General features: G+C 41.9%; 1 long non-coding RNA gene across 1 annotated transcript in view; it reads right to left on the reverse strand.

The window, feature by feature from the left end:
• Positions 1-8,129, reverse strand: part of LOC117950198 — a 15,311-nt gene extending 7,182 nt beyond the window's left edge. The window contains exons 1-2 of the long non-coding RNA XR_004657837.1: positions 8,118-8,129; positions 3,486-3,488 (exon numbers count right to left, since the gene is read on the reverse strand). This is a non-coding gene — a long non-coding RNA (uncharacterized LOC117950198). The remainder of the gene's footprint in view (positions 1-3,485; positions 3,489-8,117) is intronic.
• Positions 8,130-11,813: the final 3,684 nt, after the last annotated feature.

The following is an 11,813-nucleotide window of genomic DNA, read 5'->3' on the forward strand; positions in this document are numbered from 1 at the left end:
GTGTGTGTGTGTGTGTGTGTGTGTGTGTGTGTGTGTGTGTGTGTGTGTGTGTGTGTGTGTGTGTGTGTAACAGGTGAACTCACTGGGCATGGGTGCCATCTGCGATGAGGTCACTTTGACTGTGCTGGTGGTTTACACTAAGGATTTTGTTTCCTAAGAAAATAAATAATTGAGACAGATAAATATAATACACTTTCACACAACACACACACACCAACAGTGTTACTTATACCGTAATTACACAGGTATTTTTACGGGAGTCACCGACCCTCGGACACGCCACTACACACTTGAATAGTTAACTTCTCAACCTGCTCATCTACATTCCAGTAGCTTCGACCATGGTGTGATGTGGTGCTACTGGAAAAACATCCAGTTGGTCAGTTCATATACATTTGACACTGTGTACTTTAAAATATAAAATTATATTGATGGATGTGGAATGAATTTCCTCTGCACGTCAGATTGGACCCCATCCTTCACATTTTGAAATCACGACTTAAAACGCATATCGTAATTGTATTAAATAAAATTTTCATTTTCTTACTTGTTTTAAACGTTTGTTTTGTTACTTGTGTGTTTATAATTTGTCCTAAAGGATGTCAATGTCCAGCACTTTGGTCAACGTGCTTGTTTTAAATGTGCTTTATGAATAAAGTTGGATTGGATTTTGTCATAAATTACCATGCTCTAAGTTTTGGTACTACAGCTCCAGTAATGTTCAGGGTAGACGTAAACAGGAAGTCAAAGGAAGCCATGGAGTCATTTAGTTTGACGTTTTTTTGTTGTGTTTGTTTTTGCTGAATTATCTATCTATGATCTATTTCCTGATTGCAACGTTACCATGGACAAACGCACAGACAGCTGTCCTTGGATGACTCTGACAATGAAAAGAATTTAAAAACATGATGATGCCGCTGCTGCTGCTCCAACTGGCGACTGTGATGATTATCAGCCGGAAAAACTACAATTACTAACTTCCTGTTGTTTTTAAAAAGTTCTCTTCCTCAGTGTTGCCCATTCAGCTGGGCCGGCGCACCTTACAGTAGGAAAACTCCTGATTTAGTCCAATTGGAGAGCAAGCTCAGGGGAAGAGCTCAGTTCAGAAAACAGCATGTGACACGCATGGACTCTTTATTAAGCTTAGCGATAGTTCATGCAGGACACAAACGCCCATCAGTACGCCCCCTGATTGAATCATAATTCCTATCACACACACACCGATTACAGCCATTCTCACATCAAGGCGGTCATATAAATGGGACTCCCTCCTCACTGATCCCTGCTACACTGACAGACACGGCTTCCCCCGGCGCTGCCGCTGGCACCGCTTCACCTCCACGGCCTCAACCTTCCTAGTTCAGAGTCCTGACATGGCTCAAAGTTAAAAAAATAAATTGGTTTCCAATGTCTTTCTTTTGGCTCACTCCACCAGGGGGGTTTCTGCATTGTGCTCCCTGTTTCAGCTCAGCATGCTGCGCGGCTGGTCCAGGGAGCATTATCGAGAGCAGAGCCATCCGCGCCAAGCACAACTGTATTTCCATTTCAATTCAATTTTATTTACAGTGTCAAATCATAACAGAAGTTATCTCAGGACACTTTACATACAGAGTAGGTCTAGACCACACTCTAGAATTTACAAAGACTCAACATTTCCCCCCAAAAGCATGCATTTGGTGCGACAGCAGTGAAGAAAAACCTTTTTTGTAACGGGCAGAAACCTCAGACAGAACCTGATTCTCGGTGGACGGCTATCGCGGTCTGTTTTGGGATCTGTCTGTTTTTGGTAATTTGGTTTGGTGGTTTAACCCCTCTACTTTTCTAAACCACTAACCCTGGTCCCTGATCTCTGTCCACAGATCTGGTAGCTCTGAGGAGAGCCGGTCGGACCCTCTGTTCTGGCTGACTGGAGGTCAGCGGCCTCGGACAGGGAGGCCTTCAAAGACCAACTGCTTTCGCGGCGCCCGGTCTCTGCCGAAGCCACCGCCCCCCAGCAGCCTGGAGCACAAGCTCTGACCTGCTCATTTGTTGCAACAAATGTTTACATCTATGACGAGAGTGTTCCTGACTGAAATCATCTAATCCAACAAATCTACACAGCTAACAAGTTGAAAAAGATCGACGTCGCCTGAGAGTGACGCATCATGTTTCCAGTTCAGATTAGATGTCAACAACAATAATCCTAAAGAGATATTATTTATTTACAGCATCAGTTTGTCACCAACAATGATGTCAACTAATGGGGACAGAACCATCGATGGTGAAAACTAGGGGTGGAAAAAAAAAATTGATACAGCATAGTACTGCAATATTTTCAGTGGCAATGCTGTATTGACACACAGAAGCCAAGTAGGGATCTTTTATCATGTGTTGGTCCATTTGGCCCATTTTGCAGCAATAAAATTGAAGTGAGATGAACAAACAGAGAAATGTATCTTTTTAGATAAATCAGATGTTGACAAAGTTTCCTTAAGGGGACATGATTCGAAATTAGAAAAAATTTGAAGTTGGAAAAAAGGTAATAAATTACAATGTATGTAAAATCGCAGTAGTATTGTATCCTGGCAGAAGTATTGTGATGCTATCGTATTGGGAGGTCTCTAGGGATTCCCAACACTAGTTTCTATGGATAAGACCATCTGAAGATGGTAAATGGATACTCCGCTTATATTTAACAATTATCAAATTATCTGACGGACAAATACTAGATGTCTGCCGTATCGCTTCTTTTTTGCTTCCATCAAGATAACACATGGAGGCGATACAGCCTGACTAATATGTGTCACACTGTATAACTTACTGTCACAAGCAGTCACACTGTGTTTAATATATGCTTTTTTTATCACCTCATTGTTAGATATTAACAACAAAGTGCTATTTGCTGAAGAAAGCGTGGTTTGGAATTTCTTACCCATGTCTGGCATTGAGAGGGTCCTGGTGTGGCCCCTGCAGAGGACAAAGACAAGGCATTGGTCTTGAGGAAAAACCCTTCGGCAGATCACTGTTGATGCTACGGTTAGGTCCCTGTCTCAAAAAGTAGTGGACAATTCAGACATGTAGATTTAGGCTAACATCAGGGTTTCTACACGCTTCACCAAGTCAAGTTTTCTAAGACCATTATGAATGAAATTCAAGATCTACAAACACCATTAAAAAGTCAGTCCGGAAACATTGTCTGAAATAATTCCACAATATACCTCATTATAATAATACAAATATTGTTTGTATTGCACTTTACATTACAGTCATCTCAATTTGCTACAGAGCATATAATAATGCAATTAAAAATCAAAGATCAAGCTCAATAAATAGGTAAAAGGAAAACTTAAAATCCAAATCCCCAAATGATTGGCTTTATGGGTCTGGGGTCTAGATTGGCTGCGATGTAAGGTGCACGTTGGTCTAATTTGTAGTCGTAATACAGAAAATTATACTTGGACTGACAACAGAAAGAACTACAACACCACAGAATTTAAATAAAAAACATTCTAGTCCGCTGTGCGAACATTTCAATGTGTATTAGAGGTAGCGTTACATTGACGTAGGAAAATAAGACCTAGAATAATAGAAGGATTTGAGACCTAGAACAAAATCCTTTAAGTAAAATTTTGATTTAAAACAAACTTTTATTTTGGACTTTTTAAGACCCCAACGGAAACCCTGAACATGGACTCACATTGGAGCCAGCGGGTCTGCCGTTTCAAAGGTAGGAGACATGGCTTCGTCATCGTCGGCGGTCCACTCCTCACTGTCATCTGAGACTGACAACAACATCCAGCTGCTGTAGAATAAGTTCAACACAGACTGTCATCGTGAACAAGAACCGGTAAATACTTACAACTTTCTGCTGACGCTGGATATTGGTTTGAGGCCCTGAAAAAATTAGACAAAAACAGCTGTAAATCATCTTTCTAACTTGAGTGAGAATGTGTTTTCCATTGTGTTGTCCGTCTAAGTTACCCCGTGCTGGTAACCTCCTCTTCTATAACGTTGTTGTTGCTGCTCTTGCGAGTGATTGCAGCCTTCTTTCCCAGCTCCAACATCTCCTGGATGTCCAACTCCACGTGATCCACTGCAATATATCCATCTGGAACACACTCAGAGTCAGTGGTGCGATCCACGATCAAGGACGGCAGCACGTCAAGTTGTCTGTGCCAACACTTTTACACAGTTGTGTATATAGGGGGGTGCAAAAATACAGCACAATAGAGCTCTTGAGATGCACACATTTCTAATAACGTGACGTGAAATGCATAACTTTAGGGAATGAAAAAGCATTTCATTCATGTAGTACTTGAACATACAGTATGTGTAGAACATGAAGTATCAGTGATGTACAAGGATTGATAGTGTCTGTCATGTGCTCTGTCATGTGCTCGGGGGGGCGGGGTGGGGGTTGGGGGGTCCTGGAGAGACTGGAGCAGCTCGGATCGCCGTTGTTCTTCTTTTACCTACTTTGGTCTTTCTTTTGTGTTTTGGAGGTCTGGTACTCTAGTTTTTGCGGCTTTGATTGTGTTAGTGAGTCACTACTTTATAGTTGGGGGGGGTTCTGGGTTAAGAGGGCCAGGGTTCAGGGTCGGCTCAGGCTTCTTCCCTTCTGTTGTTCCTTTTGGTAAGACCTCCAGACTCCCATAGTTTTTTTAATCAACCATAGGTAAGTTGTGATTAAACTTGAATTTACTTTAATAATCAGGTTTATGTTATCATGTTGACGGTCCCGGTTAGTCTAAGTTTTGTGGGTTTGCTGTTGCCATATTAGTGTCTAACGCATGATTAATGCAGCAACAATGCGTTAATTAATGCATCAATTAAGGTATTTCACTCATCACATTCATCATGTTTTCTGATTTAATAATTATGTTTATTTCCTCTGCATAGGTCAATCTGTATTTAAAGTGGCAGGCTAAAGAAACTGAATTGTAGTATTGTTATCATGATTAACTAACCATTACTATTTCATTACTTCATCATGTTTGTGGCCCTTCCAAAAAGAAGCACACCTGGTCATTGAGAAGTAAGATATTAATAGTTGTGGCATATGCAGCAATCCTTTTGTGTCCCCCTCAAATAAAAAAAGAACGTCGACATTTCTGGTGTTCAGACACTTAGATTTAGTTAGACTTAGTTTATGTCCACGACGTTCCCCTTTGCTCCGGTGCCGCCGGAAATTCCACCAAATGTTCCCTTTTTTCGGCCAAATGTCAGTCACAGTATCTTCTGCTTTCTTTGTGTCGGAATTTTAAACTCTGGTGGATTTCCGAGGACTATGGTTACTGGTCCTCAGATCTCTGCAGGTTAAATCCAGACAGCTAGCTAGATTATCTCTGCAATGTGTCTTTTTCTGTTGCATGACTGAACGTACACGTTCCACCAAAACAAGTTCCTTCCTGAGGCGATTTTGCAGACGCACGGAGGCTGCGTCCGGCGCTTAGCACCGCCCAAGGCAATTGTGATTGGTTTAAAGAAATGCCAATAAACCAGAACATGGAATGCCATGTGGACTAGCCAGACCTTACAACTAGGCACCCAGAATCTCCTGCCTACACAGCTGCTCCCTTTTCGCTCAACAGCACTAAGTCATCTGACAGGAAGCTGCTGCACTGGCCAATCAACGCTATGCAAACACATATTCAGACTTCACTTCCTCCTATCCCAGAACGTTGTGTGGACTAGCCAGGCCCCCCTTCACGGCGCTGTGGCGAAGGTCTGGCAAAGCTTGACTACTGTTTAAGTGCCTTATGTTGTTGTGAATGAAGCATAGAATACATCTGCAGTATGCTGTACCCATCCCTATAACCAAGCCATTCCTTTAAATTTAATTGTATGCCATCGTTAACCATATCATTGATTACAACACTACAATTCTTCAGAATATATGTACACTGCTGTGACTGGACAGTACCATTGAAGAATTTTCTTAATAAATCAGAAATCATGATGATTTAAAAACCTTAATTGATGCCTTAATTAATGCATAGTTTCTGCATCAAGTCATGCATGATATACTATTAATCTTGTTCATGAAGTACTACATGAATGAATTCATGCGTTTTCAAGCATGAAATAATGCATGAGTTCATGATAACTCAAGGTTCCATTATTATAAAGGGTTAACCACATTTCTAACGATAATACTTTCTCTAAACTCACAGTTGTTGCTGCTGTCCTTGGCCAGCCATTTCCCTTTGGGACAGTTGTCCGTTCGGATGATGCTGAGGACGTCTCCGCTGTTGAGGGGCAGATCATTCTTACGTCCCTTGGTCGTCACAGTTGCTTTTGCCTGGTACATGGCCTCCTCATGTCCTGTGATCTAACGCACACAGTGGCAGGTTAACACCACACATTCACATAATTAATAGACCTCACAGCACGTTTTGACATGTCCTAGCAGGAGAAGCCCAGGTGTTGTTAATGCCATTAACGAGCTTTCTCACTGGAAACGCTGACTTAATGGGACTACTGAGCCACTGTTAATGTTTCTAATTACAAAGTCAAAATGTCTTCTGTGAAAAACGTCCGTCCTGAGGGGCTTCACGCTTAATAGCATAAACGTATTATTACAGTGTGGAATACATTGTTTGCAAAATACTGATACTATTAGTATTTATAGCTGCAATAACTAAATTCACACTCATTTTCTTTTTGTCTCCAACTCCTGCGGGACATATCAGGCTCATTAGCTGCGAAATGCTCCACTGTATCTCTAACTGGGTCTGCCTGCGGTTGGGTGCTGAGCAGGTAGTGTGCAGGGGGTTGTTTTGGGCTTTTCTTTTAGGCCTGCGGGGGGAAAACAACGCTGCGAGAGCTGTGAGAGTGAAGCAGAACAGTTGCAGGACAGCTAAAGAATGCAAATGATGCAAGAACGAGTGGAATGACAGTTTGCTGTATTGCTCATACTTTGAGAACTACAATGTGTCCCATTCTTTCTGCGTGGTCAGAGTTGCTGGTGTCAGGTTTTTCAACCCAAGCAGGACCCACTGGATCCTGGGGAAGGTCATGCTCTGTAGTAATAATTTGGTAATAGTATATCACATGATAAAGAATAGTCTTTAGATCTTCTGCCGGGAAAATCAACAATGAAACAATGTTGTCACAGATCCCATTTGATCATGCACAGGAGGAATGAATCCAGACAGGTTTGGGTGCCACATACCCCCCTCTAGCCTCCCTTCTGGCAAAATAACATCACTCACTTTGAATTTCTTCTTCATATCATTATCCTTCTTTTGCCTCTCTTTCTGCTCTTTCTTTTCCCGCTCTTGTTTCTCCTTTAGCTCCTTCTTCTCCTTTTCCAGACGCTGCTTCTCTTTCTTTTTCAGCTCTTTCTCATCCGGCCCGTCAGCAGCCAGTTTCTTTTCGGACCTGCAGATGAGAGAATGAGGGATATCGCTTTGTTTGAAACTCTTCGCTGCATGTTTAAATGGCGGAGGAGATTATGAGGGAAACTAAAGCGGACCCAGAGAGCTTTCTGGGTGTCTGGGGGATAACAGAGAGGAAAAGAGAACTGGGTCAAAAAAAGAAGGTCTTACTTGCCAGGCCGGCCCAGCTTGCTTTTCTCTCCAATCTGTGAACACACACACAGAGATATGGTTTGATTCATTTCACCCTAGAAAAGCAACACTTGAGTGAGAAAAGTGACTCAAAACTCTTATTCCAAAGCTACTTACTGTTTCCTGTTGCCCCTCACCATATGGATCTGTGAAAAACAGTTATGAAAACAGGGGCAAAATTAGAAAACAAGGGATGTTCCCAGCATCTGGTAACATTATACAGTAGAATTTTATATTTTTTTACAGTTTTGATATGATCTTTAATTTAGAATCACAAGAAAACATGATTTATTTCTGGCTGATGTTATTGTGCTCTGCCCGTCTGTCACATAAATACATGAGTGAACGCTAATAACTCTTATAACTTCATGTTCAGAATTAGAGAATTGAGTTAACCCTCTGAGGGCAAAAGATGCATCAGCCGGACCAAGCAATGTTTGACGACACTCCTACTCAAAAAGCAACCCTACACAATTTAATTTTAGACATTTATTTACTAATTTATTCATACATTACGCTACTTTTGTGAATCTAAGACTTTTGTAAACTCATTCCAAGCACCAAAACAAATCTGTTTTCCCAAAAGAGAACACATTATTCAGCTTTAGGGCCAAATTATCTCTCCGCACATTGCTCTGCATCAAATTTTACTGAAAATCATTTGGTTATCCTTAAAATGTGAATTTAAAAAGAAATGTAAGTGCCTTTAGACCTCAAAGGGTTAGATGTCTGACTTTATGATGGCCTTATCATACAGCCAGATACATGGGCATAATGTGTTTATTTCATATCTTATCAATGTGACGGTAACTGAACAGGACCCTCACTCTTTGGCTGTCCTTTGCGTTTCTTGCCACCGTCCGTCTTCGTTTTCTTTCTGGTGCCGAACGAGGGGATGTCCTCATAGAGGTTGTCTGTGCTCTCGTAGACACCGTTGACGACTTCAGCTTGGAGCCTGGGCGAGTTAGAGGCAAGGAATCAAAACCAAGATCTCAGGGATGAACGAGTATTCCAAAGCAGACAGAGAGAGAGAGAAAGAGAGAGATGTCATTCATGTGTCTTACCCTGCCTGTGATGGAGATTCCTGAGAGAGAGGGAACGAGGATTCAGGTAGCGGGTTATATTGGTATTCGTCCCCATACGCTGGTGCTGCATGGACCTCGGCTCCTGTGGGAGTTAGCCCGTTACCGTAAAACTCCGGCAGGTTCTTTCCATCTGGGGTATCTGGACCGGTGTTCCCCCAGTCTGACCCCTGCAGCTCGGGGGAATAGGCATCGTCGACATCGTCGAACTCTGGCACGTTTGGGGTGTCTGTCTCTGAGAATTCAGGAGGATCAAGGATCTCTGTGGAGGAGGACGGCACAACAATAGGAAACAAACAACGTTAGCGGCCGAGGGGGCTGTTTAAGTTTGGTTTCACAAAGCGGTAAGTGTAACCATGGTGACCACACCGTTATCTTCCAGAGGAGGAGGAGGAGGGATGAATGCACCCAGGCTGACAGATGGAGGTCTGACTGGCTTCGCGGGAGCAGGACCCAGAGACGGAAGGCTTGAGGGGACCTTCTTGGGGGGAGGAGGTGGAACCACCAACAGCTCTGGCAAAGCCTCGGACCCCTCCTCAGTGACACCTTTCAACGCTGCAATGAATGACATCATGTTGATATAATATACATGGTATAACATGTAACATGGTATTGGTATATGCAAATGTGTATATGCTCTTTCAGGCTTCAAGACAACATATAGATATGTAAATAATCTACTGTATTTAACTGTAGTAATGTAACTATGGGTGGGATAAGTTATGAGTTATATGACTGTATTGAGTTATTGTATAGAATGATTTAGTTATTAAGAGGTAGGATTGAATGAGTTCACACTTATTCCTACTCGTTTTCACGCATGCAAATTAAGGAAATTCACTTATGAATGAATTATGTTATTGCATTCTCTTTTTCGCCTCCCTTTTTATTTTGTTTTTGTTTCCTTCTTTATAATATAATAATTAACTATAATCTTAGTGTACCACCTGTGCCCAGGTTATCAGATTATTGTCTGGTTTCTCAAAGATTCTTAAAGACATCTTCATTTCACGATTAGCATTTCAAGATTCAGTCATTTATTGTCATATCAACCGGGGTTGTGCGTGCGATGTGTTTTCTCAAGCAACACAACAACTACAGCAACACGATGCAATCCCTTAAAACCCCAATGCAGTAAAAACAGTGACAAGTCAGCTGAAGGAAGTATTCAAACAGGAAAGGAAAGGAAAGAAAAAAACCAGGTCGGAGAAAGCCGAGCAGAAGAATTTGATTTGTGAGGAGACCAAACAAGTCAAACACTCTGGAAGTTGTTGTGCTATAACTCTGCAGAGCGGACGTAATGCAATTACAAGTGAAAACAGCTTCAAGAAGAAACAACAGCAGACCTCACTGTAAAAATGGCTAGTTCTGTTCCTTTGCTTTTGCACTGTAACTTTATTCCTGAATTTCATACCTGTCTTATTCTAATACAGCTGTTTTTATATGCTGCTTTTTAAAGGTCCCATGACATGGTGCTTTTTGGATGCTTTTATATAGACCGTAGTGGTCCCCTCATACTGTATCTGAAGTCTCTTTTATATAGACCTTAGTGGTCCCCTAATACTGTATCTGAAGTCTCTTTTATATAGACCTTTGTGGTCCCTAATACTATATCTGAAGTCTCTTTAATATAGACCTTAGTGGTCCCTAATACTGTATCTGAAGTCTCTTTATATAGACCTTAGTGGTCCCTAATACTATATCTGAAGTCTCTTTAATATAGACCTTAGTGGTCCCCTAATACTGTATCTGAAGTCTCTTTAATATAGACCTTAGTGGTCCCCTAATACTGTATCTGAAGTCTCTTTCCCAAAATGCAAACTTGGTGCAGAATTACAGTCACTAGAGCCAGTCCCACAATGAGCTTTCCTTAGGACGTGTCCTTTCTGTAGCTATTGAGGAGGAAAGGGGCCCCCCGAGTTGAGGCTGGGGGCGTGGCCTTGACCAAATGCAACTTTACTCGTTTGAAAGCCATGATGTCTCTCTCTCATGGGTGGGCCAAATTCTCTGGGTGGGCAGAGCTAAGAAAAGGGAGGTAATCTCACCCGTTATGACCTCATAAGGGGCAAGATTCCAGATCTACCCGTCTGAGCTTTCATTTTCTCAAAGTCAGAGCAAGATACCCAGGGCTCGGTTTACACCTATCACCATTTCTAGCCACTGGGGGACCATAGGCAGGCTGGGGGAACGCATATTATTTTTAAAAAACCTTTAAAGTGACATTTTCATGCCATGGCATCTTTAATGTTTTATGTAAAGCACTTTGAATTGCCCTATTGCTGAAATGTGCTGTATAAATAATGCTGTCTTGCCTTTGTAACACACGTCTTTTAACTGAATGTATGTATTTTAATCTGAAGTGGGCCACTTGTCAAACACTCTGTTCTAGAAAGGTGCAATGTAGTCAAATTACAGTAGTTTTCTTCCTATCAATGCAAATTATATCCGTCAGAGCTGTCCTTACTATCACTTTGTATTGCACAATGTGATTTAAAAAAACATTGCGCAAAACATTCTGAAAATGTCAAAAATGCTTAGCCGCTGAGCGTTGTCATAATTCTATGAGTGTTTACTGTAATAAATGACAACAGACTTATTTAAATGGGAAAAACCGACAGCATGAGGTTGTTTAAAATGTAAACACGCGTGAACACCGACATGTACGATTATTAAGCTTTGTGGAACTGAAGCCACTGTCAACACAGCAGCAGACTTCCTTCTTCACATGCCGTCACTTGAGCAGACATTAAAGTGTTTGTCGCTGCAGCTCGCTGTCATAATGACGGACATGCTCCAGTCACTGCCCCTCCTCGCTGTCATAGCTGACATACCTCTGCAGCTCGGCCCCGCCTGCTGCAAAGTTGTTTCTGGCACAAACGAGGAATGCCAGGATTGCTTGTGTGTGTGTCTGTGTGTGTGTCTTTAAAGCTGCTGCTCCAAAACACCCAAGGCAACCCTATGGCATAACCCCTACTATACATATCAGATGCTCTGTATAGCTGAAACCCTTAAACCCTAATGATATACTGTAGCTGCACAACATGCACCTCATGCCCTGTTCAAGAGCTATGATGTTGTGTACTTCATGTTCAGGTGAGCAATAGAGGAAAATCCAAAATGAGTAAAGGTACAAAAGAAAAACAAGAAGCAGAGAGGAGAAGAACTCTAAAGTGATTGGTCC

The sequence above is a fragment of the Etheostoma cragini genome, chromosome 9 (assembly GCF_013103735.1).
Source record: "Etheostoma cragini isolate CJK2018 chromosome 9, CSU_Ecrag_1.0, whole genome shotgun sequence".
Lineage (NCBI taxonomy): Eukaryota > Metazoa > Chordata > Actinopteri > Perciformes > Percidae > Etheostoma > Etheostoma cragini.